This window comes from Pan paniscus, chromosome 4 (assembly GCF_029289425.2).
Source record: "Pan paniscus chromosome 4, NHGRI_mPanPan1-v2.0_pri, whole genome shotgun sequence".
NCBI lineage: Eukaryota > Metazoa > Chordata > Mammalia > Primates > Hominidae > Pan > Pan paniscus.
The window spans coordinates 94,745,677-94,772,414 of record NC_073253.2 but is presented as its reverse complement, the minus strand read 5'-3'; the positions used below and the strand labels follow the sequence as shown (position 1 = coordinate 94,772,414).

The 26,738-nt window shown below is 41.2% G+C and overlaps 2 pseudogenes; one reads left to right on the top strand and one right to left on the bottom strand.

The window, feature by feature from the left end:
• Nucleotides 1–227: 227 nt before the first annotated feature.
• Nucleotides 228–2,770, bottom strand: LOC117980333 (NADH-ubiquinone oxidoreductase chain 5-like; annotated as a pseudogene).
• On the top strand, nucleotides 2,055–26,470 carry LOC100991507 (putative POM121-like protein 1-like; annotated as a pseudogene).
• Nucleotides 26,471–26,738: the final 268 nt, after the last annotated feature.

Here is a 26,738-nt window from a genome sequence, read left to right as displayed (position 1 = left end):
TAGAGTTAGTGTTATGGGTGAAAGAGTATGATGGGGTGGTGATTGTGGTAAATTTTAATAGTGTGGGAAGTTGAATGATTTATGAAGGAGAGGGGCCAGGGTTGATCCAGGAAGATCCTATTGGTGCTGGGGCTTTGTATGATTATGGGAGTTGATTGGTGGTAGTTACTGGTTGAACGTTATTTGTTGGTGTATATATTGTAATTGAGATTGCTCGGGGTAATAGCTTATGTGATTAGAAGAAGGGTTAGGAGGAGTGGGAAGAAAAAAGAGAGGAAATAAAGTTTGATTATGCCTTTTTGAGTTGAGGTGGTGATGGAGGCGGAGATTTGGTATTGTGAAATTGTTTTAGGTAACAGTTTCTCTAGTCAAGTTAGGTCTAGAAGAAGTAGGGGTAAATTTTGGCTTGCAAGAAGGCTTAGGTAAGGGATTGTGTGATGAGTAATACTGGGGTAGAATCCGAGTATATTAGAAAAGTAAAATGTATATAGTGGGGTTTTTATTTTGAGTTTGTTGGTTAGGTAGTTGAGGTCTAGGGCTGTAAGGAGTCCTAGGGAGGTGATGCCTAGGGCTGTGAGTTTTAGGTAAAGTGGGATTGTTATTTGGGGAGTGGATGCGGGGAAAATGCTGTTGGTGATGAGAAATCCTGCGAAAAGACTTCCGATTGTTAGGCGTTTAATGGGGTTTAATAGGGTGGGGCAGTTTTCGTTGATATTGTTAAGGGTTGGGAAGCGAGGTTGGCCTGTTAGGGTGAGAAGAATTATTCGAGTGCTGTAGGCGCTTGTCAGGGAGGTGGTGATGAGAGTAATAGATAGGGCTCAGGCGTTGGTGTATGATATGTTTGCGGTTTCGATGATGAGGTCTTTGGAGTAGAAACCTGTGAGAAAGGGTATTCCTGCAAGTGCTAGGCTGCCAATGGTGAGGGAGGTTGAAGTGAGGGGTATAGTTTTGAGTAGTCCTCCTATTTTTCGAATGTCTTGTTCATTGTTGAGGTTATGGATAATGGATCCGGAGCATATAAATAGCATGGCTTTGAAGAAGGCGTGGGTACAGATGTGTAGGAATGCTAGGTATGGCTGGTTGATGCCGATTGTGACTATTATGAGTCCCAATTGGCTTGAAGTAGAGAAGGCCGTGATTTTTTTGATATCATTTTGTGTGAGGGCGCAGACTGCTGCGAGTAGGGTAGTTATAGCGCCTAAACATAGTGTGAGGGTTTGGGTTGGCGGGCTATTTTCTGCTGGGGGTGGAAGCGGATGAGTAGAAAGACCCCAGCTACAACTATGGTGCTTGAGTGGAGTAGGGCTGAGACAGGGGTAGGGCCTTCCATGGCTGAGGGGAGTCAGGGGTAAAGGCCTAGTTGAGCTGATTTTCCTGCTGCTGCTAGGAGGAAACCTAGTAGTGGGATAAGGTTGGGGTTAGCACTTAAGAGGAATATTTGTTGTGGTTCTCATGAGTTGGAGTGTAGGAAAAATCATGCTAGGGCTAGGATGAAGCCGATGTCACCAATACGGTTGTATAGGATTGCTTGGACGGCTGCTGTGTTGGCATCTGTTCAAGTATACCACCAGCTAATGAGTAAGAAGGATATAATCCCTACGCCCTCTCAGCCAATGAAGAGTTGGAATAGGTTGTTAGCTGTAACTAGGATTAGTATGGTGATTAGGAAAATAAGCAGATACTTGAAAAATTGATTAATGTTTGGGTCTGAGCTTATATACCATCGTGAGAATTCTATGATGGATCATGTGACGAATAGTGCTACAAGGATTAATATTATGGAGAAATAGTCTAGTTTAAAGCTTAGCGAGAGTTGTATTGTTTGGGTTGTTGCTCAGTGTCAGTTTGAGATAATAACTTCTTGGTCTAGGCATATGAATATTGTTGTGGGGAGGAGGCTAATACTAAAGGCGGATGCAATAATTGATTTTACATAGTGGGGGTATGAAAAAAGGGCCACCATCCTCCAGACCCCAGAATGGTAGATCCACTCACAGCTTGCACTGTGTGCCTGGAAAAGCTGCAGACACTCAATGCAGCCAGAAGGGGGGCTGTACCCTGCAAAGCCACAGGGGTGGGGCTGCCCAAGACCCTGGGAACCCACTTCTTGCATCACCTAGATGTGATACATGGAGTCAAAGGAGGTCATTTTGGAGCTTTAAGATTTGCCTGCTGGGTTTTGGACTTGCATGGGGCCTGTAGCTCTTTCGCTTTGGCCAATTTCTCCCATTTGAAACGAGTGTATTTACTCAATGCCTGTATCCCTGTGTATCTAGAAAATAACTTGCTTTTGATTTTACAGGCTCATAGGTGGAAGGGACTTGCCTTGTCTCAGATGAGACTTTGGACTATGGAATTTTGAGTTAATGCTGAAAGAAGAGTTTGGGGGACTTTGGGGAAGGCATGATTGCTTTTGAAATGTGAGGACATGAGATTTGGGAGGGGCCGGGGAAGAATTATATGGTTTGGCTCCAGGTGGAGATAATTGAATCATGGAGGCAGTTTCCCCCATGCTGTTCTCATGGTAGTGAATAAGTCTCATGAGATCTGATGGTTTTATCAATGGGAGTTTCCCTGCACATGCTCTCTCCTGCCCACCATGTCTGACTAAATTTTGTATTTTTACTAGAGACGGGGTTTCACTATGTTGGCCAGGCTGGTCTCCAACTCCTGATCTCGTGATCCGTCCACCCCGACCTCCCAAAGTGCTAGCATTATAGGCATAAGCCACCACACCCGGCCTCTTTTTTTTCTTTTTCTTTTTTTTATCTGGAGACTGAGTTTTGCACTTGTTGCCCAGGCTGGAGTGCAATGGTGCGATCTCAGCTCACTGCAGTCTCCACCTCAGCAGGAGAGCAGGAATCTTCAGTGATCCACGGGCAGATCTGCAGCCACTGTGGGCACCTGCTCCTCCCGCGACCTTTGTGCCCGCGTCTCTCCCTCCAGTACCTATTGCACGACACCCCACGTCCGCCTCCTGCCATTGCCAGCAAGTGCCTTGTGCGGGTACCTGGCTGTGCTTATTAATCCATTATGGTCACTCTGTCACTGGTGCCATTATGTGCTCACGTGCCCACTCCCTCAGGTTTAGAAGGCGTGTTGCCCGGCAACAGAAGAGTCTGCTGGCTTAGCCTTTGGCCGAGTTGGCAGCTGGACGAGGACGCTCAGAGCCCAGCTCTCAAGAGTTCAAGCATCGGACGGTTCCCCACTGCTCCCAGGAGCAGTTACCCGGGCACTCTGTGCCCCTCATTCCTGTTTGGGCCAAGGCTGAGGACCCGCGAGTAGGGCTCAGTTGCCTGGAGCCCCTTCAGCCCATCCCCCAGTTCACTTTGCTTGTGGGATCTCCCCGTTGCTCCTGCCCCTGGACTGAGTGGCAGGCCATCCTACAAGCACCCGGACACTCGACATCAGTGGTGTCAAGACAACTCCAAGAAGGTTTTCCGTGATCCTGCAAGACCTGTGGTTCGATCCTGGTGATTCTGCCTTCAATTTCACTGCACAGGTACCATAGCAAGCCAGTGCTGTGTGCTCCGAGTTCCAGGGCATCCTCCAGCACAGCCACTACACTGAGCACAAGGACTCTGTGGGGCCCAGGAGCAGGTAGTCACTCCTTTGGGGTCCACAACACCCAGCTGTCCCCAGACTTGTGTCCAGGGAAGATAGTGTTGAGGGCCCTAAAGGAGAGCGGGGCAGGGATGCCTGAGCAGGACAAGGACCCTAGAGTCCAAGAGAATCCTGATGATCAGAGAAGGGTCCCCGAGGTCACCAGGGATGCACGGTCTGCATTTCGGCCCCTGCGGGACAATGGAGTCCTCTCTCCCTTTGTGCCCAGGCCCGGGCCTCTGCAGACATACCTCCATGCCCAAAGGTCAGACATCAGATATAACCAGACATCCCAGATCACCTGGACGAGCTCGTGCACCAACCAAAATGCCATCTCCAGCTCCTACAGCTCCGTGGGAGGCTTGCTGGGGCTAAAGTGGAGGAGGGGGCCAGCAGGGCAGGAGAGCGGGGCAGGGATGCCTGAGCAGGACGAGGACCCCAGAGTCCAAGAAAATCCTGATGATCAGAGAACAGTCCCCGAGGTCACCGGGGATGCATGGTCTGCATTTCGGCCCCTGCGGGACAATGGAGGCCTCTCTCCCTTTCTGCCCAGGCCCGGGCCTCTGCAGACAGACCTCCATGCCCAGAGCTCAGAAATCAGATATAACCAGACATCCCAGACCTCCTGGGCGAGCTCGTGCACCAAATGAAATGCCATCTCCAGCTCCCACAGCTCCACGGGAGACTTGCCGGGGCTAAAGCAGAGGAGGGGGCCAGCCTCATCCCACTGCCAGCTGGCCCTCAGTTCCTCAAACACAGTGAGTGAGGACGGACCTCAGGCTGTCTCTTCGGGTCACTCAGGGTGTGAAAAGGCGGCAGATACAGCACCAGGGCAGACACTCGCCCCCAGGGGTGGCTCCCCCAGATCCCAGGCCTCTAGGCCCCGCATCAACAGTGCACTGCAGGTTGAGGACAAGGCCATCTCGCACTGCAGACCCTCACGGCCTTCCCACACTTTGTCCTCACTTGCAACAGGGGCTTCTGGTGGGTCTGCCGTTTCTAAAGCACCCACTATGGATGCACAGCAGGACAGACCCAAGTCCCAAGACTGCCTGGGCCTAGTGGGCCCCTAGCATCTGCTGCAGAGGTCCCCTCTACAGCTCCCGTGTCTGGGAAGAAGCACAGACCACCAGGACCCCTGTTCTCCTCCTCAGATCCCCTTCCTGCCACCTCTTGCCACTCCCGGGACTCAGCCCAGGTCACCTCGCTGATTCCTGCCCCCTTCACAGCTGCAAGCATGGATGCCGGCATGAGAATGAATGCCGGCATGAGAAGAATGTTTTGTGTTCGAAATTGTTTGAGGGGTTTGGCTTTATGTTTGTTGGTTTTTTTTTGTTTTGTTTTTTGTTTTTTGCTTACTTGGGCATCCTTCAGCTTTTAATAATCTGAAAATTTCTATTTACCCATTGTCAATGTGTATAAATTAATCTGCGTGAATTTTATACAATAAAAGGTGAACTTTTATGCATGAAACAATAATTTACAAAAAATATACCAGAAGAAGAATGTTCATTACAAATATAGGAAACATAAATATTACCAAATATTGGCAAGCACTAAAATCTTCAGAAATATAAGTCTATTACACTTATAGCTCTCTCAAGCAAAAAAATAGCAGAGAAAAATTTAGTGTACCTTAGGGGCTATTTATTGACTTAGAGATTTGTTAAAAGGTCAAATGGGGTCACACAGAATACTAAGAAGAGCTGTTCACCCAGACCTCACTAAGAACTCTTCTTCATTCAGTAGCTATATAGTAATATGACAACTGCTCCTACCACCCAGAGAGGAACTACAGCAACTACTCTTTAGCATCTGTTGCTCCCAACTCTGCTTTGCAATTATATGACTCAAGCATTCTGGCTCCGTTAACTATTACTTCTGTTACTCCCAATTAAATTCCCTCTAACCCTCCCACTCTGCCTATTTCAGCTTTCTGCTGCCTCATGACTTCAATTCCATCAGAGTTATGCATTGTTTCCTCTGTACATCTTTGCTCTGCTTCCATTGCTAATTCCCTAGTAAAGTGTTGTATATTCAAAGTTCCAAAGAAACAGAATATCCAAGACATCACCAATCGTCCAAAACACAGTGTAGGAGGCCACAGTTAAGAGAAGCAAGACCATTAGCTCTTTTTATAGGCTGGAGAACAACAGGATGCTTTGGTCCTGTATCAGCAGGATGCTTTTTCGGTAGATCCTACTGCCACCCTACTATCGGGTAGATCCTACTGCCACCCTAGCTATGGGCACATGTCAGAGTCCCATGTAATAAAGGAGACAAAAGGAAACCACCACGAGTATAAACTAAGAAAAGTACTCCAACGTTTCTAAGAATGGAGCTGTATAACTCACTTTGCCCCATTTGTTACTTCTCCACGGTACTTACCACCACCTATTATATATATTTTGTTTATAGTCAGTCTTCCCTCATTAGAATGAAAGTTCCGTGAGGATAGGACTATACAGTCAGCCCCCAGTATCCATGGGGGACTAGTTTCAGGATCTCCTGAGGATAACAAAGGATACTCAAGTCCCTGATATAAAATGACATACTATTTGCACATCACCTTTGCACATCCTCCCATATACTTCATATCAACTCTAGATCACTCATAATATTCAATGTAAATGTCATGCAAATAGTTATTGTACTATATTGTGTAAGGAATAAGGACAAGAAAAAAGTCTGTACATGTTCAGTACAGACGCAATTTTTTTCCCAATATTTCCGATCCTTGGTTGGCTTAATAAACAGATGTAGAACCCAGGAATAAGTTCTGGTGTCCTATTGCATAGTAGGATGAGTATAGTTAACAATAACCTATTATATATTTGAAAATAGCCAGAAGAGTAGATTTTGAATTTTCTCCCTACAGAAAAATCATTATGCAAATTACCCTGATTTGATCATTACACATTGAGTACATGTATTAAAACATCACATTGTACCCCATATATATGTACAAGTATGTGTCAATAAAAATTTAATGTCAATATGTGAAATAAAATGAAAAAATAAAAATTTTTAAAGCTGTAATTATCTCCATTTGGTAGGAATACATATAATCTGAAATAAAAAATATATTTGTAATTGTTAGGACAAAATAGATTATAGATTATTTTAAGTTTGCAACTTCTAAATTACAAAATTCTCACAGAACCTGAAAAATTATTGGTATTGTTAAATATTTTAAAAGCTGTCCTTGGAGATAAGGAAACCTATCAGATTTACATCAACAAGTGCAATATATCAGCCTATTACCATCTGCTACAGACTGCATGTTTGTGTTCCCTCAAAATTCATATGATAGGCCGGGCGCGGTGGCTCATGCCTGCAATCCCAGCACTTTGGGAGGCCGAGGCGGGTGGATCACCACGTCAAGAGATCGAGATCATCCTGGCTAACATGGTAAAACCCCGTCTCTACTAAAAATACAAAAAATTAGCCGGGCGCAGTGGCGGGCGCCTTAGTCCCAGCTACTGAGGAGGCTGACGCAGGAGAATGGCGTGAACCCAGGAGGCGGAGCTTGTAGAGAGCGGAGATTGTGCCACTGCACTCCAGCCTGGGTGACAGACAGAGCGAGACTCTGTCTCAAAAAAAAAAAAAAAAAAAATTCATATGATAAAGCCCTAACCCCCAAGGTGAGGATATTGGGAGGCGTGGCCTTTAGGAGAGAATTAGGTTTAGATGAGGTCATGAGAATAGAGCCCCTATGGTGGCATTACTTCCTTTATAAGAAGAGACACTAGAGCTGCTTTTCTCCCTACCATGTGAGGATACTGAGAGAAGATGGCCATTTCCAATCTAGGAAGCAGGCCCTCTTTAGGAAACGTAATTTGCCAACACTTTGATCTTGCACTTCCAGCCTCCAGAACTGTGAGAAATATCTCTTCTTTTTTTTTTTTTTTTTTTTTGAGACAGAGTCTCATTCTGTCATCCAGGCTGGAGTACAGTGGTGCGATCATGGCTCACTGCAACCTCCACCTCCCAGGTTCAAGCAATTCTCCCACCTCAGCCTCCCAAGTAGCTCAGACTACAGGCGTGCACCACCATGCCCAGCTAATTTTTGTAGAGACAAGGTTTTGCCATGCTGCCCAGGCTAGTCTCAAACTCCTGAGCTCAAGTTATCCACCTGCCTCGGCCTCGCAAAGTGTTAGGAATACAGGCATAAGCCACCATGCCTGGTCAAAATATCTACTGATTAAGCTACCTAATTTATGGTATTCTGTTTTAGCAGCTGAAGCAGACTAAGATACCATCCTATAAGTAAGCTACAGACCAGCACTATCCAATAGAACTTTATATGATGAGGAAATGTTTTATATCTGTGCTATCCATTATGTTAGCCACTAGCCACATGTATCCATCAAGTATTTGAAATATGGCTAGTGCAACTAAAGAACTTAATTTTTAATTTTTTTTTTTTTTTTTTTTTGAGATGGAGTCTCGCTCTGTCCCCCAGGCTGGAGTGCAGTGGCGCCATCTCGGCTCACTGCAAACTCTGCCTCCCAGGCTCAAGCCATTCTCCTGCCTCAGCCTCCTGAGTAGCTGGGACTGCAGGTGCCCGCCACCACGCCCAGCTAATTTTTTGTATTTTTAATAGAGATGGGGTTTCACCGTCTTATTAAGGATGGTCTCAATCTCCTGACCTCATGATCTGCCCGCCTCAGCCTCCCAAAGTGCTGGGATTACAGGCGTGAGCCACCATGCCCGGCCAATTTTTATTTCATCTTATTTAAATAACCCCATGTGGCTAGTGGCTAATGTATTGAACACTACAGCTGTAGACAATATGAAATAAATATAAAGCAGTCTCCACTTTGGAAAAACAGAAGACTCTTACTGCCTCATAATATAGATGAAAAATGAAATACTGAGATAAGTAAAATTTTCTTTAAAGAACAAAAACAAAAGAAAACCTAATGAAAGCTATAAAAGTCCATTGGATAATAATGCTACCAGTACTAAGGAAGTACAGCCCCTAAAAGTGACTTGCAGTCACAAATATAAAAACGACTATTCAAGTGAACTCCTAAGGTAAAAATTTGTTATTCACCATGCTCCAAAATGGTCTGTAATATTCTTCAGAGATGGCATGGTAAAGTACGATACAAGGGTAATATTAACAGTATGCTGTCACAGGTGCCATTCTCTTAAAAAAAGAAATCCCAAAATAAATATAAATGGAAAGCAAATAATTAAACACACTAAATACAGATTATTACAAAAATCCATAAGGAATTCTGGTGCAGAAACAACTTCATAATCAAAATCCCAAATATAAAATTTATCTATCAAAAATGAAAATGCTGACATACAGTTTCTTGCAAAAAAATAGTTTAGAAATTTTTTTAATATAAATAAATAAGAACATCTTTTTAAACAAAATCTTAGGCTGTTGAGTCCCGTTTATTTTCTACACCTCTAATTCCAAAGCTGAGAAATAAACGGATACTTCAGAAAAAAAAAATAACTCATGACAATTTGTCTTTTGGACACAGAATATAAAGGAAAAATAAAATTTATGTCTAACTGGCCAGACCTCAATTGAATTTTTCATCCTAGCTGGTTCCTAAATCCAAATCAGATACTTATCAATAAAACTGTTTTTCTGCACAGCTACTACTGGCTAGAAACTGCTTCTCCAAATTTATACTGCCCATTTCTTCTAAAATGTTGAAATTCTAGCTCATAGTTTTTAAAAAACCATTCTTAATGTACTGATTCCAGAGTACTAATTCCAATGGCCAAGAAAATTCAAAAAGATTTGGAGTGGTCTCTGAGATTAGAATGTGTGACAATGTGAAGCATTTCACTACAACGTCCAAGATTAAAGTGTCAAAGCAGATGAGGAAATGAAGCTCCCAAAACAGATGCCCATGAGAAAGGAGCCCAGAAAAGCAAAAGGGGCCACAGCCCAGGACCTTACAATAAAGAAAAGTGGCTCTGGCCCCATGGTATCCTTCCTGAAACACTAGGAAAGAATGAAGTCCTTAGCAAAATTCTGACCAGGATCGCAAATTTAAATGTAAGCTTGTAAGGAAAACACCTATGGACCTGGGTTTAAATTTGTCCATCTAAGATATAAAATTACAAGTTTGACCAAATGTGCCAGTTGTCCACTTATTGTCTCTCAGCTCCGAATTCATCCTTTCCTGTCTGCTCTGCAGAAATGAACTTGGACCCTTTAAACATTTTTCCTTTGCTAGTTGGCATGATGTTAGATTGACATTGTAAGAGGAGATTTTCCTCTTCTTTCCAAGAGTCTTGTGTGCTCCTCTTGGCAGGCTTCTGTACTGCAACACAGCTTCTCCAGTGTCCAGATCCAGAACCCATGCAGTTTGCTCCATTGTCAGGCTCCTGAAGTGCACAGCAGTCAGCAGCACCAAGTATCTTCCACCAGTACCTCCACAAGGCAGTATTATAGCAGAGTGATTCTGATGAGACAGATTTCTACCACAGCAACTTCTCTTCCTTCAGTGAGCCATAGCCATGCCCCCTCAAACAGGGTCTGGATCTTAATCCCAGAGGCCCTGGATGTTCTATCTCAACCCCAGGGGTTGATGCTCCTTTTATCTGTTATTCTTATATCGCTTAGAGTTCTCTTTACTTTTTACTAGCCAATCCTCATTGCTCCAAAACCCTGTTATAGCTAGCAGTTCTTCGTATTAATCTTTCCTTGTTCAAATTACATGTGATTTCTCTATTCTAATCAAACACTGACTGATAGATCAAATTTCAGGCAATTAATCAAACTGAGACAATTATAGGGCATTATGTCTAATTTGTTATTTTATATATTAGCAAACACATAAGATCTGATAATCAGAAAGTTCAGAGCGCTAAACCAAAGTCTCTAAAGAATGGAAGGAATCAGCTCACAGGATATATGCTTGTTAATGCTACTCCCATTTGGGGGAAGTGTAATTTTCTCCAGTAACCAGGAAAAATAAGAGATCACTTTGTTTCTTCTGATGATTTATTTTTATTTTAAAAGGGAAATGAAAATCTAAAAAATATAAAAGTTTAAGAAGACAAAGTAGAAACAGTCAATGGCTCCATTTCTCTGGCAAACTAATCAACCAAACTGTTCTATCTACATTTGACGGGAAACCCAAAATTTCAGTGATCCCACACTAATGTTCACATTGTTTTTCTGCTATATAGGAACACTTTTAACATTTTCCCTCTGTCTCACTGTTTGTCATGTACTCTCTGTAGACTACTTTGCCAACATTAAAATGAAATGTTCAGCATCAAGCTCATCATTTCTGTCTCACTTCACTCCGAAATCTGCTAGCCACAGAGTTAAAAGGACAGGATTAAGAGTCATTAGACACAGTACTAAGGAGAATTAAAGGGCCTGTTCAAGGGGCATAACATCTGCTCCTCAAATTCCTGCCTAAACAACGAAGATTCCGATCAAAGAGAAGAGAGGGAAAGCCAATCTAACCAGTAAACCAGAGTCATGAGGAAGTGAATGCTCTCTCAGGGAGTAACTCTGACACCAGAGGAAGGCTTAGTGACTCTGCACAATTGTTTCTATGAAGTCATTCATGGGGCAAGTGGGAGTATATGAGTAGAAGTGGAAGGGAGTGGGAAGGTGAAGATTGAGGATCCTTTTAAGTAGTTTTTGCTCAGCTAGCAAAACAAGCTGGGACATGCAAGACAGATAAACACAGCTGTCTGGGGCTGTCACTTGGGGCTCAGGAGTCAAGGTGTCCTGCTGTAGTGAAAAGTGCACCGGAATGTGAGTCAGGAGTTCAGGGATCCAAGTCCTCATTCTGCTGCTAACTAGCTGCGTGATGATGAGCAAGTCCACTGGCTTCACTAGACTCAGTCTCTTTTTTTTTTTTTTTTTTTTCGATACAGAGTCTCGCTCTGTCACCCAGGCTGGAGTGCAGTGGCACGATCTCAGCTCACTGCAACCACCACCTCCTGGGTTCAAGCAATTCTCCTGCTTCAGCCTCCTAAGTAGCTGGGATTACAGGCGCACGCCACCACGCTGGGCTAATTTTTGTATTTTTAGTAGAGACGGGGTTTCGCCATGTTGGTCAGGCTGGTCTCAAACTCCTGACCTCCTGTTCCGCCCACCTTGGCCTCCCAAAGTGCTGGGATTACAGGCATGAGCCACCACGCCCGGCCTCAGTCTCCTTATTTCATGGAAAATGAGGAGACAAGACTAGATGGCAGCACTATACAGAGATGCTCCTGAACCCACAGAGTTCATGTACTAGTTAATATAACTTTGCTGAGTCCTGGTTTCCTCCACTGAAAAAAACATGAGAAATAATACTTTTTATAAAATTGGGTGAGGATTAAAAATAATATACATAAAGACACCTAGTACAGTAACTGAAACAAGTAATTATTATTATTACTACTTTATTTCCAATGCTAAGATTATTTGAGGGGTATAAAATCTTGGTAGCCAAATGCAATGTTATTTCAAATGCACTACAAGTTAGTATATGTTTAGCACATGTCTTAATTATTGCTAACCAAAATACTCAAGACTTACAAATTAAGGACTTGGGCCGGGCGTGGTGGCTCACGCCTGTAATCCTAACACTTTGGGAGGCCGAGGCGGGCGGATCACGAGGTCAGGAGATCGAGACCATCCTGGCTAACACGGTGAAACCCCGTCTCTACTGAAAATACAAAAAATTAGCCAGGCGTCATGGCAGGCGCCTGTAGTCCCAGCTACTCGGGAGGCTGAGCCAGGACAATGGCATGAATCCGGGAGGTGGAGCTTGCAGTGAGCCAAGATCACGCCACCGCACTACAGCCTGGGTGAATGAGTGAGACTCCATCTCAAAAAATTAGTTAATTAATTAATTAATTAAGGACTTGTAAATGTCACCCAAAAATGTAAAAATATATTTTGTCAATATAAGGTTGATTCTGCAGAGGGTGCAAAAAAAGAATAGAAATAAGGAATCCTTAAGAATTTGGAAATAGGAAATATAGAAGACGTCTAAGGAAAAAGAGCTGAGGACTTCATCAGACTTCCCTACTCCAAATGCCAAAAGAAATAACCTAGAAAAATATAAAATCAGGATAAATGAAAGGACTACTGAAAACTGGAAATTATCCAGAAATTTCTAGTAGGAAAAGATCAGAATGATTAGGAAAGCACCACCCAGAAAGAGTGCAACAGCCTCATATGAAACTACCCAGAAACCATGAAGTCCATGGGCGGTTCATTCTCAAAGCAGCAAGGATGCCCTTACGGAAGCAGTTGTCACAAAAATTAGGCAGCAGGCACAAAAAACAATGTGGAAGAGATAATATAGGGTTAATAAAACAAAGACATATAGTCAAAAACCTACTATCTTTCCTAAAACTACAGCATACAGGCCGGGAGCAGTGGCTCATGCCTGTAATCCCAGCACTTTGGGAGGCTGAGGCGGGCAGATCATGAGGTCAGAAGATCAAGACCATCCTGGCTAACACCGTGAAACCCCGTCTCTACTAAAAATACAAAAAATTAGCCAGGTGTGGTGGCGGGCACCTGTAGTCCCAGCTCGTCGGGTGGCTGAGGCAGGAGAATGGCGTGAACCCAGGAGGCAGAGCTTGCAGTGAGCGGAGATGGCGCCACTGCACTCCAGCCTGGGCAACAGAGTGAGACTCCGTCTCACTCTGTTGCACAGTTTACAACAACAAAACTATAGCATCCATCACATAGAGGAGAAACTCCCCAACACACATATAAGGATTACTCTCAGCCCCAGCTCCCTCAAACTTCCTAAGATCACAGACACATTCCACTGGCCACAAGCAGTGAGGTTAAGAAGGTAAGGAGATACAAGAAGAATCTTTTCAGCCTGTATCTCACCAGGCAGAGAGCGTAAATAAGAAGAGCAAAATAATAAGCGGTTGTGAAGAGCTTTTACAGTAGGGTCAGCAAACTTTATGTGAAGGATCAGATAAATATTTGAGGCTTTGCAAGCCATATATGATCTCTGTATCATATTCTTCTTCATTATTCTGGGGTTTGTTTCACAACCCTTTAAAACTGTAAAAAATCATTCTTAGTTCAAGTGTCGTACAAAAACAAGCCATGGACTACAGTTCAGCCACTGGTCACACTCTGTACTGTTCTAAGATAGAAAAGACAAAGAATATAGCTGTGGAATTTTTTTAAAGGAAAAAGAACATATTATCAGACTGTTATTTTGTGCTGAAAAAAAATTCAAGAAAACGTGTCATCATTACATATAATGCTATAATAAATAAACTTGTTCCTGACCATTTCCACATATGTGGATATATCTGTCAGAGGAATTCCTAAAAGTGGATTACTTGTTCAGAGGGTATATGCATTTGTAATTTGGAAGAGAATGCCAAATTGCCATCTATGAGACAGTGCCAATTTACACTCCCACCATGCCTGATAGTATTTGTTTCTCCAAATCTTGCCATCATAGTTTACAGTTTACATAAGAATAAGATATACTGGCTGGGTGCGGTGGCTCACACCTGTAATCCCAGCACTTTGGGAGGCCAAGGCGGGTGGATCACTTGAGGTCAGGAGTTGGAGACCAGCCTGGCCAACATGGTGAAACCCTATCTCTACTAAAAATCCAAATATTAGCCAGGCATGGTGGTGCATGCCTGAATTCCCAGCTACTTGGGAGGTTGAGGCATGAGAATCGCTTGAACCCAGGAGGTGGAGGTTGTAGTGAGCCAAGATTGCGCCACCGCACTCCAGCCGAGGCGACAGAGCAAGATTCTGTCTCAAAAAAAAAAAAAAGAAAGACATCATCAGATTGTTATGCGGAAAAAAAAGTCTGGTCATTTACACCCCCACCTTAGCCTTCTCACATTGGATAGTATATGTTCTCTTCACTTTTGCCAATCTTACAGGTAATACATAGTACCTCACTGGCACTTTAATTTTTCCTTCTTTATTAATGAAGCTGAATATCTTTGTTTATTGACTATTTGTATTTCTTCTGCTGTTACCTATTAATTCATTTCCTTTGGCTAGTTTTAGTTTTCAAATATCCCTTTCTTTATTTACAGAAACTGTATTATGGATAGTAGCCCATTGCTTTCCATCTGTGTTACAATGTTTTGTTTATAATTTGTCTTTTAATTTTGTTTTTGATGTCCTTTGTTTTCTGAAGTGTAAAATATCTTTTTAAATTGTAAAAGTAATTCATGCTGTTTTGTTATGTCATATAAAAATATAAAATGAAAGTTCTCCAATACCCCCACATAATACACTTCCATTTCTAGGACATAACCTCTCAAACTTTCCCTAGTAACTAAAAAACACATATACATAAATTATATATTACAAAAGTGGAATTTTTTTGGAAACTACTTTTTCTTTTTAAAAAATATTTATGGAACTCTTTCTATCTAAGCAACAGACTGGAATATCTGTGACACACATATCTTATAAAGAACTTTATCAACCAATCCAAGAAAAGAACCCAGTTTTTAAAATGGGCAAAAGTTTTTGAACAGTTGCTTCATCAAAGAAGACATATAAGCTCAATATCACTAATCATCAGGGAAATTCAAATTAAAACCCAATAACATATCACTACATACCCAACTGAATGGCTAAAATTTAACATATTGACAATACCAAGCGTAGGTAAGGATATGAAGTAACTACAACTCTTACACATTGCCGCTAAGAAAGCAAACTGATACGGCATTTTTAAAAAGTCGGGCAGTTTCCTATAAAGTTAATACTCACATATCATCTGACAAAGCAATTCACACTTAGGTATTGACCCAGGGAAATAAAAACACCTGTCTATAAAAATGACCTCTACAGTACGGAGTATTTATAGAAGCTTTATTCCTTGTACCTAAAAACTGGAAATAAGCCAAATGTCTATCAACTGGTAAAGAGATAAACAAACTGTATGTAATATAGTCATACAAAAGAGTACTACACAGCTATAAAAGGGAACAAAACTACTGATAGAGGCAAAATCAGATCAGTGGTTACCCGGGGGTCAGAAGGAGGGACTGACTGCAAAGGGGCTAAAGGGAACTTTGGAGGATAATCATAGTGTATGACTATGACTGTATGCATTTCTCAAAATTCATAGAACTGCACAAGTAAAAAGAATAAATTTTACTAAATGTAAATTATACCTGAATAAATGTGACTTTTAAAAAGTTCATTAAAAGAGTAGAAAATTAGTAAAGTGAATTGGCTTAAGAAGTTTTCACAAATTGTGGCAAAAAAAAAAAAAAAAAAAAAAAAAAAAGGATAAAGAGAACTGGACCAGAGAGAGAAAAAGGGAAATGGAGAACAGATAACAGAGAGCCAAAGCTAAATAGCCTATATTCCCAGAAAACAAATCAGGGTCAGGTGCGATGGCTCACACCTGTAATCTCAACACTTTGGGAGGCCAAGGCAGGAGGATCACCTGAGGTCAGTTCAAGACCAGCCTGGCCAACATGGTGAAACCCCGTCTCTACTAAAAATACAAAAATTAGCCGGGCATGGTGGCGTGCCTTAATCCCAGCTCCTCAGCAGGCTTAGGCAGGAGAATCGCTTGAACCTGGGAGGCAGAGGTTGCAGCGAACCAAGATCGTGCTACTGCACTCCAGCCTGGGCAACAGAGCTAGACTCTATCACAAAAAAAAAAAAAGAAAGAAAGAAAGAAAGAAATCAGGACAGGTGACAGTCTTCAACAGTAGTCTGATTTTTCAGAGGTAAAATCCAATGTTACAATACTAAAAACTCAGAAATGGGAAGTAATACTTGAAAGACATGAGAGATATCAACTTAAGAATCTGTGCACTGAGATTCCTTCATATTAAATAAATACTAGGTGAGTTATTATCTACCGAATGCTTTACTAGGTGCCAGGCACTGTACCATGCACTTTATAATATATACATTATTTCATTTAATCATCAATCAGAACACCAAAAAACTGGTAGTATTAATTCTATTTTACAGGCAAGGAAACTAAGGGTCAAAGTGATTAAATGACATGCCTAAAGCCATATAGCAAATGAACAAGCCAAGACATAATTCAAATTCAGATTTTCATGAGTCAGAATCCATGCTCACATTCCATTATGCACATTAAGTCTATAGTTATACTTAGTTGTAGAATTAAATTTTACATCAACTAATATGCTATAAAAAAGAAAGAGGAGGAAAAATACTTCAGTGAAAATCTAGGACAGTAATCTCCCCCTCATTCCACTAAAACTGATAGTTATGGCACAAGCTCAGCTAAATTAGCAGAGAAGACAGTGTATAACACTCAATGACTACAGCATTGACTCATCCATTCTGATTTCCAGTAACAGAAATTTTTAAATTTCAGAATCTAGGATCGACTCAGAAATGCAAAACAGTAGGTATCTGTTTTTTTCTTTTTTTATTTATTTGAACTCTGAAACTCTTTAATCAAGTAACTGTTCATACATAGCAAGAACTACAAATACCATGTGAATAGATGGAAATTTCTCAGTGGCAATCACTTTTAATATAAAATGAATGGAAATCATAAGATGCACTAAAACTCACTATTCAATTATCTTCAGAATACATATTTTTATTTTTTTAAAAAGAGCTAAACATATCAGCCTTAAGCCTGTAGCTCAAGGTGTCACTTACAGTGCAGAGCCAGTGATTTCAAAAACTGTTCCTTACTTGACCTGAACTGATAGGGTTTAAGCCAAGAATTTCAGATCTTCCAGAAAAAGAAATCCTTATGCTTCCTTTCTTTTCCAAAAGGTGGATACACCTTGCTGAAAATAGCCTTCTGCTCTATTTCTCAACAGAAAACTACTGAAAAAAAATATGAAACACTATTATTGTATGACTTATTTAATGAATAATAAGTTCCAAGTATATCCCAAACACTGTTTTAGGTGCTGGAATAGAAGTAAACAAATGTGAAAAACACATCATTTCTGATTGTTATAAGTGCTACAAAAGAAATAAATCAGGGTAATGGGTAGAGTGGGTGGTAGTGGAGAGGTGGGAGAGGAGCTACTTTTGACAGTATGGTGAGGAAAGGTCTCTTTGAGGAGCTGACATCTGAGCTGAGACATGACTCAAAAGAAGGTCACTGGATCTTAATAAGATAAAATTTTAAAATTATGTAACTTGATGACAGTTACAGAGGGAAGCAAAAACCAGGAAATTAAGTAAAAGGCTATTACAGACAGTTTACATAATTTTACCATGAAAATGTCAAAGAGAAGGTGTTGGGAACAGGCCCCCCAAAATCTGGCCATAAACTGGCCCCAAAACTGGCCATAAACAAATCTCTGCAGCACTGTGACATGTTCCTGATGGCCATAATGCCCATGCTGGAAGGTTGTGGGTTTACCCGAATGAGGGCAAGGAACACCAGGCCCGCCCAGGGCGGAAAACTGCTTAAAGGCATTCTTAAACCACAAACAATAGCATCAGCGATCTGTGCCTTAAGGACATGCTCCTGCTGCAGATAACAAGCCCAACCCATCCCTTTATTTCGGCCCATCCCTTCGTTTCCCATAAGGGATACTTTTAGTTAATCGAATATCTACAGAAACAATGCTAATGACTGGCTTGCTCTTAATAAATATGTGGGTAAATCTCTGTTCGGGGCTCTCAGCTCTGAAGGCTGTGAGACCCCTGATTTCCTACTTCATACCTCTATATTTCTGTGTGTGCATCTTTAATTCCTCTAGCGCCACTGGGTTAGGGTCTCCCTGACAGAGCTGGTCTCGGCAAGAAGGAAAAATATATTCAGGTAAATAATGTATATCAAATAATAAACTGTGCTTAACAACAAAAGAAAAGCTTTTTTTAAAATTCAATTTTCATACTGGTAGACCAAGAAAAAAACACGTAACGTCAGTCTTTTTAAAGTGTGCTAGGTGAGTGAGAAACAAGCTAAGAATACTACAGCACCAAAGAGCTCTTCTGGAGAAATTCGTCAGAGATGCCCAAAATCCAGAATACTTTATTTACCTCAGCTTCACTCCTAGACTTGGACTTCTGTCTCCCTTCCTGAATAGCTACGGGGGCGTTCTTTGAGTGTGACTGCCTCTTTGATATCCACTTACTCACCATGATGCTGCCTGTTGGATCTCAAACAAATTCTGATGTTTGCTATTCCAGGTGAGGAGATGGTTTGAAAACATCATACTATGTTTCCACATCTTCAAGACAGTCAACAAACTCCCTCAAGTTATCTTTGTGGATAATATAGGAATAATACAGATCAGTGACAAAAAGATGTGGGGAAATTTAGCTCAGTTATAGGCATGTGTGGATTCTCACTTGGGTGAAAAACGTAATTTAAAAGGTTAACAGACCAATGTCGGGCGGGGGCATGGTGGCTCACGCCTGTAATCCCAGCACTTTGGGAGGCCAAGGCAGGCAGATCACCTGAGGTCAAGAGTTCAAGACCAGCCTGGCCAACATGGTGAAAACACGTCTATACTAAAAATACAAAAATTAGCCGGGCATGGTGGCATGCACCTGTAATCCCAGTTCCTCAGGAGGCTGAGACAGGAGAATCACTTGAACCCGGAAGGTGGAGGTTGCAGTGAGCCGAGATCATGCCATTGCACTCCAGCCTGGGCAACATGAGACAGACTCCATCTCAAAAAAAAAAAAAAAAATCAGTGTCAAAATAAAGAAAGGCTTCTAATGGCATATGAGAGTTTGACCCTCCCATATTCCACAGGTATCAGCTGAATGAGAATTTACTGTACATCCACCAAATTTGCAATTGGCAAAACACAAGCAGTGATCATTAACATACACATTGGGTGTTACAATCAGAAACTAGAACAATGATCCAACAAAATTAAGAGAATGAAATTGAAGGGGAAAATAAATATCAAAATACATATGTTTCACTTTTTTTCTTTTGTCTTTTTTGTTGTTCTTGTTGTTGTTGTTGTTGAGATGGAGTCTCACTCTGTTGCCAGGCTGGAGTGTAGTGGCACCATCTGAGCTCACTGCAACCTCTGCCTTGCAGGTTCAAGCAATTCTCCTGCCTCAACCTCCCTAGTAGCTGGGACAACAGGCAGGTGTCACCACACCCAGCTAATTACTGTATTTTTAGTAGAGATGGGGTTTCACCATGTTGGCCAGAATGGTCTTAATCTCTTCACCTCGTGATCCGCCTGCCTCGGCCTCCCAAAGTGCGGGGATTACAGCCGTGAGCCACCGCACCCGGCCTCACTTTTTCTTCATTTAAAAATCTGCATTAAACTTTAGTGAGTTTTTGGTGGTAGTATTCCTGTTTTTGAACTTAAGTCACATATTTTTATGTCTAGAGGTACCCTGTTATCTACCGTGGTAGTCTGTGTGTACTGGATTTGGCCACTTAAAGGGAGGCTCAAGATATGCACTATCCAATACAGCAGCTACTTAGCCACGTGTAGTTATTTACATTTTAATTAAAATTCGATTTTAAGAAATTTCAGTTCCTTAGAATTACTAAACACATTTCAAGTATTCAGTAACCCCATGTGATGAGTGACTACCATACTGGATGATACAGATACATAGTATCTCCACTACCACTGAAAGTTATATTGGACAGCACTCTTAAACTACTGGAATCATCAGGTGATGACCCTTGGAATACTCAATCAAACAGAAAGTACAGCGAGAAAACGATTTTATTTTCTTTCTTAACCAAATCAAAGGCATCAAGTCAGATTTTACTGTCTTTTCTTAAAAAAAGTAGGCCAGGGGCAATGGCTCACATCTGTAATCCCAGTACTTTGGGAGGCCAAGACGGGCAGATCACCTGAGGTGGGGAGTTCGAGACCAGCCTGACCAACATGGAGACACCCCGACTCTATTAAAAATACAAAATTAGCCAGGCGTGGTGGCACATGCCTGTAATCCCAGCTACTCAGGAGGCTGAGGCAGGAGAATCGCTTCAACCAAGGAGGTAGAGGTTGCCGTGAGCCGAGATCGCGCCATTGCACTCCAGCCTGGGCAACAAGAGCGAAACTCCATCTCAAAAAAAAAAAAACAAAAAGAAAAAGAAAATGTATACACTCACAGAAACACACACATAGACACAGACACACACACACACACACACATAAATATATACACATACAGATAAATTTAACAAAGACCATTTGTGACCTGTAAAGCCTAAAATGCTACCTGGCCCTTTATAAAAAAACTTTGCCAACCCCTTGACCAATAAGTGTTTTCTTATAAATGACTTTTATCTTTTAATTTGAATATCAAATTAAAAGACATTAAGAAAAATTCTGTAATGCTAAATTTAAATTGGAACACAGTTACAATGAACAATTCTTAAATTGCTTTACATGTATACTGAGGCTGAATAAGTAAGTAAATGGATAGTGGAAGCTAGGTTTCTCACCATTGGAAAGTGATGATACGGAAAAGCAGGAAGGTTAGAATAAATCAACATAGTACTGGATTAGAATTAGAACATCAGTATGAACTGGTGTTCAGGTTAACGTGGATGTACAGAAATACAAAATACTATATGCTATATACGTAGGTTAGTATAATATATATGCATGTATTTCCTAGCTTTGTCAGCTGAGTCAGCCTAAGAGCAGTGACATCCCAGGAGCAATGAGCATATTAAGAACCTAGATCTTCTAGAGCCAGAAATACCATTCGACCCAGCAATCCCATTACTGGGTATATACCGAAAGGATTATAAATCATTCTACTATAAAGACACATGCACACATATGTTTATTGCAGCACTGTTCACAATAGCAAAGACTTGGAACCAACCCAAATGCCCATCAATGATAGACTGGATAAAGAAAATGTGGCACATATAAACCATGGAATACTATGCATCCATAAAAAAGGATGAGTTCATATCCTTTGCAGGGACATGGATGAAGCTGGAAACCATCATTCTCAGCAAACTAACACAAGAACAGAAAACCAAACACCACATGTTCTCACTCATAAGTGGGAGTTGAACAATGAGAACACATGGACACGAGGAGGGGAATATCACACACCAGGGCCTGTCAGGGGTGGGGGGCTATGGGAGGGACAGCATTAGGAGAAATAGCTATGTAGATGATGCGTTAATGGGTACAGCAAACCACCATGGCACGTGTAAACCTATGTAACAAACCTGCACATTCTGCACACGTATCCCAGAACTTAGAACTATAGTAAAAATAATAATAATAAAGAACCTAGATCTTATTTGCTAATATACTTTTCCTGGGGAAAAGAACTGATTCTAGAACTGGGGCAGGGAAAATACAAGCATCTATAGCCTGGAGCATTTGATTTTATTTATTTGTTTATTTATTTATTTTTGAGACAGAATTTCACTCGCTGCCCAGGCTGGAGTGCAATGGCGCGATCTCAGCTCACCGCAACCTCCACCTTCCGGGTTCAAGCGATTCTCTTGCCTCAGCCTCTGAAGTAACCAGGATTACAGGCACCCACCAACATGCCCGGCTAATTTTTGTATTTTTAGTACAGACGGGGTTTCATCATGTTGGCCAGGCTGGTGTTGAACTCCTGACCTCAGGTGATCTGCCCGCCTTGGCCTCCCAAAGTGCTGGGATTACAGGCGTGAACCACTGCGCCCGGCCTGGAGCATCCTGTAGTATCAAAAATTAAGGAAGTATTTCCAAAAACGAAAGAAAGGAGGCATGTCAAAGGGACAAAAGACCAAACTAAAAGAGCTCCCAATCACCACAATTGAAACAAGCTGAGCAACAAAATAAATATACAAGAAAACCAAAAAGTTTATTTAAATACCACTCACTCCAGGAAGTGGAGCCGAATTTTTCCACTGCCTCTAGTTTCAGCAGTACTCAGTGGCTTGCAGCCAAAGAATGGCATATGGAAAGGAAAGGAAAAAGTAACTTTACCATGAAGAACCTAAAAAAACACGATAGAAGTACCCCGATATGATGTAATAAGAAAGCCACTTCACCTCTGTGATATTCTTCCCAAGGACTCATAATCTCAATCTAACCATGAGAAAAGCATCAGACAAAAGCAAATTGAGAGACATTCTACAAAATACCTGACCAATACCCCTCAAAACTGTCATGGCCATGAAAAACAATGAAAGACTGAGAAACTGTCAGGGACAAAACAAATACAAGGACCAAAGGTAATGTGGTATCTTGGAGGAATCATTAGTGAAAAAAAAACAGTGAAATCCAAATAAAGTTTGGAGATTAATTAATAGTAACTGACTAATGTTAGTTTCTTAATTGTCACAAACGGACCATAGGATGTTAATCATAAGAAAAACTGGGTGAAGTGTATGCATAAACTCTGTACTATCTTTGTAGCTTATCTATAAGTTTAAAAATATTCTGAAATTTAAAAGTTTACTAAATATTTTGAAATTGAAATAGAAATATCAAAGTGACCTTGTAATTTAAACATAGACACATATATGCATGAATACATACGCATCTATATTTTCTACCTCTTTCCATCAAAAGGTCAAAAGCAATGACATCCCAATATCAATGAGCATGCCTAGCAACCAGATTTGGTCTCTAAATACCATTCCCACAAAAAGAAAGACGGGCTACTCGGCAAAGTACTGATTCCAGGACTTGGAAAGGAATGTAACAGGAAGCCTACATCATATTGTGCCAGAAACCAAGAAAGTTTTAAAGACTAATAAGGTCATGTCAAAATTATACAGCAATCAAGGACTCCTACTAGACAAATCTAGGACAATTTAAACATCAAAAAGAATAATGACTGCAATTCACTGAAACATGAAAATTTAAAAATCGTAAAGACTGATACTCAAAAAAGAAAAAGAAACCATCACCAATAACAGAAACAACTCATTTATCACCACCAGCCCTTAAGCTAAAAATGGGCAATTAAAGAAAGATAACTAAGCTTTTATCCTGCCTCTTCAGTAGTAACTATATTTCAGGGTAACCAAATAACATCAGTTAATGAGGAAAAGTTTTTCTTTTTTTCTTTTTTAATTATACTTTAAGTTCTAGGGTACATGTGCACAACATGCAGGTTTGTTACATATGTATACATGTGCCATGTTGGTGTGCTGCACCCATTAACTCATCATTTACATTAGGTATATCTCCTAATGCTAACCCTCCCTCCTCCCCGCATCCCATGACAGGCCCCGGTGTGTCATGTTCCACTTCCTGTGACCATGTGTTCTCATTGTTCAATTCCCACCTATGAGTGAGAACATGCGGTGTTTGGTTTTCTGTCATTGCGATAGTTTGCTGAGAATGATGGTTTTCAGTTTCATCCATGTCCCTACAAACGACGTGAACTCATCGTTTCTTATGGCTGCATAGTATTCCATGCTGTATATGTGCCACATTTTCTTAATCCAGTCTATCATTGATGGACATTTGGGTTGGTTCCAAGTCTTTGCTATTGCAAATAGTGCCACAATAAACATACGTGTGCATGTGTCTTTATAGCAGCATGATTTATAATCCTTTGGGTATATAACCAGTAATGGGATGGCTGGATTAAATGGTATTTCTAGTTCTAGATCCTTGAAGAATCGCCACACTGACTTCCACAATGGTTGAAGTAGTTTACAGTCCCACCAACAGTGTAAAAGTGTTCCTATTTCTCCACATCCTCTCCAGCACTTGTTGTTTCCTGACTTTTTAATGATCTTCATTCTAACTGGTGTGAGATGGTATCTCATTGTGGTTTTGATTTGCATTTCTCTGATGGCCAGTGATGATGAGCATTTTTTCATGTGTCTGTTGGCTGCACAAATGTCTTCTTTTGAGAAGCGTCTGTTCATATCCTTCACCCACTTTTTCATGGGGTTTTTTTTCTTGTAAATTTGTTTGAGTTCTTTGTAGGTTTTGGATATTAGCCCTTTGTCAGATGGGTAGGTTGCAAAAATTTCCTCCCATTCTGTAGGTTGCCTGTTCACTCTGATGATAGTTTCTTTTGCTGTGCAGAAGCTCTTCAGTTTAATTAGATCCCATTTGTCAATTTTGGCTTTTGTTGCCATTGCTTTTGGTGTTTTAGACATGAAGTCCTCGCCCGTGCCTATGTCCTGAATGGTATTGCTTAGGTTTTCTTCTAGGGTTTTTATGGTTTTAGGTCTAACATTTAAATCTTTGATCCTTCTTGAATTAATTTTTGTATAAGGTATGAGAAAAGGATCTGGTTTCAGCTTTCTACATATGGCTAGCCAGTTTTCCCAGCATCATTTATTAAATAGGGAATCCTTTCCCCATTTCTTGTTTTTGTCAGGTTTGTCAAAGATCAGATGGTTGTAGATGTGTGGTATTATTTCTGAGGCCTCTGTTCTGTTCCATTGGTCTATATCTCTGTTTTGGTACCAGTACCATACTGTTTTGGTTACCGTAGCCTTGTAGTATTGTTTGAAGTCAGGTAGCATGATGCCTCCAGCTTTGTTCTTTTGGCTTAGGATCGTCTTGGTGATGTGGGCTCTTTTTTGGTTCCATATGAACTTTAAAGCAGTTTTTTCCAATTCTGTGAAGAAAGTCATTGGTAGCTTGATGGGGATGGCATTGAATCTATAAATTACCTTGGGCAGTATGGCCATTTTCATGATATTGATTCTTCCTATCCATGAGCATGGAATGTCCTTCCATTTCTTTGTGTCCTTTTTCATTTCGTTGAGCAGTGGTTTGTAGTTTTCCTTGAAGAGGTCCTTCACATCCCTTGTAAGTTGCATTCCTAGGTATTTTATTCTCTTTGTAGCAACTGTGAATGGGAGTTCACTCATGATTTGGCTCTCTGTTTGTCTGTTATTGGTGTATAAGAATGCTTGTGATTTTTGCACATTGATTTTGTATCCTGAGACTTTGCTGAAGTTGCTTATCAGCTTAAAGAGTTTTGGGGCTGAGACAATGGGGTTTTCTAAACATACAATCATGTCATCTGCAAACAGGGACAATTTGAATTCCTCTTTTTCTAATTGAATACCCTCTATTTCTTTCTCCTGCCTGATTGCCCTGGCCAGAACTTCCAACACTATGTTGAATAGGAGTGGTGAGAGAGGGCATCCCTGTCTTGTGCCAGTTTTCAAAGGGAATGCTTCCAGTTATTGCCCATTCAGTATGATATTGGCTGTGGGTTTCTCATAAATAGCTCTTATTATTTTGAGATATGTCCCATCAATACCTAATTTATTGAGAGTTTTTAGCATGAAGCGCTGTTGAATTTTGTCAAAGGCCTTTTCTGCATCTACTGAGATAATCAAGTGGTTTTTGTCTTTGGTTCTGTTTATATGCTGGATTACATTTACTGATTTGTGTATGTTGAGCCGGCCTTGCATCCCAGGGATGAACCCCACTTGATCATGGTGGATAAACTTTTTGATGTGCTGCTGCATTCGGTTTGCCAGTATTTTATTGAGGATTTTGGCAGAGACACAACAAAAAAAGAGAATTTTAGACCAATATCCCCAATGAACATCGATGGAAAAGTTTTTCTTTAAGAAGATGCCAGGAAATAAAGGCAGATGAAATAACAGAATAGGAAAATCACCAATTTGTAGCCCTCGGTGACATAACCGATTCAGGAAGAAATCATCAATGGACACTAAGCTCATTAAGTGAAAGAATGATGAGTATCTGGATAGTTACATAGTACCAAACTATCTCTCTACGAAGTTCTTGCCTATCTCAAGTATAAAATAGTAACTTTACAATGAAGGAATCAGACGTCACTACCTTAATCCAGGGATTTACCTTAATTTCTAGTCACTAACAGTGAAACAACTAGACAATACATGCCATCTGAAGTGATACAATATAATTCTGATAAAGCCTTTGATATTCCACAGGAAATATTGGAGAGGAGATAAAGAAACAAGTTAAGTCAGGAGTCCCCAAAGCCCAGGCCATGGACTGCTATCAGTCTATGGCCTGTTAGGAACCAGGTGCACAGCAGGTGTTGGGAGGGTGAGCAAGCATTATCACCTGAGCTCCGGCTCCTGTCAGATCAACAATGGCATTCAATTCTCGTAGGAGTATGAACCCTATTGTGAAATGCACATGCGAGGGATCTCTAGGTTGCACAATCCATATTAGAATCTAATGCCTGATGATCTGAGATAGAACAGTTTCATCCGGAAACCATCCCACCACCCCGACCTCCACGCTACCCCTAGTCCATGGAAAAATTGTCTTCCACAAAACCA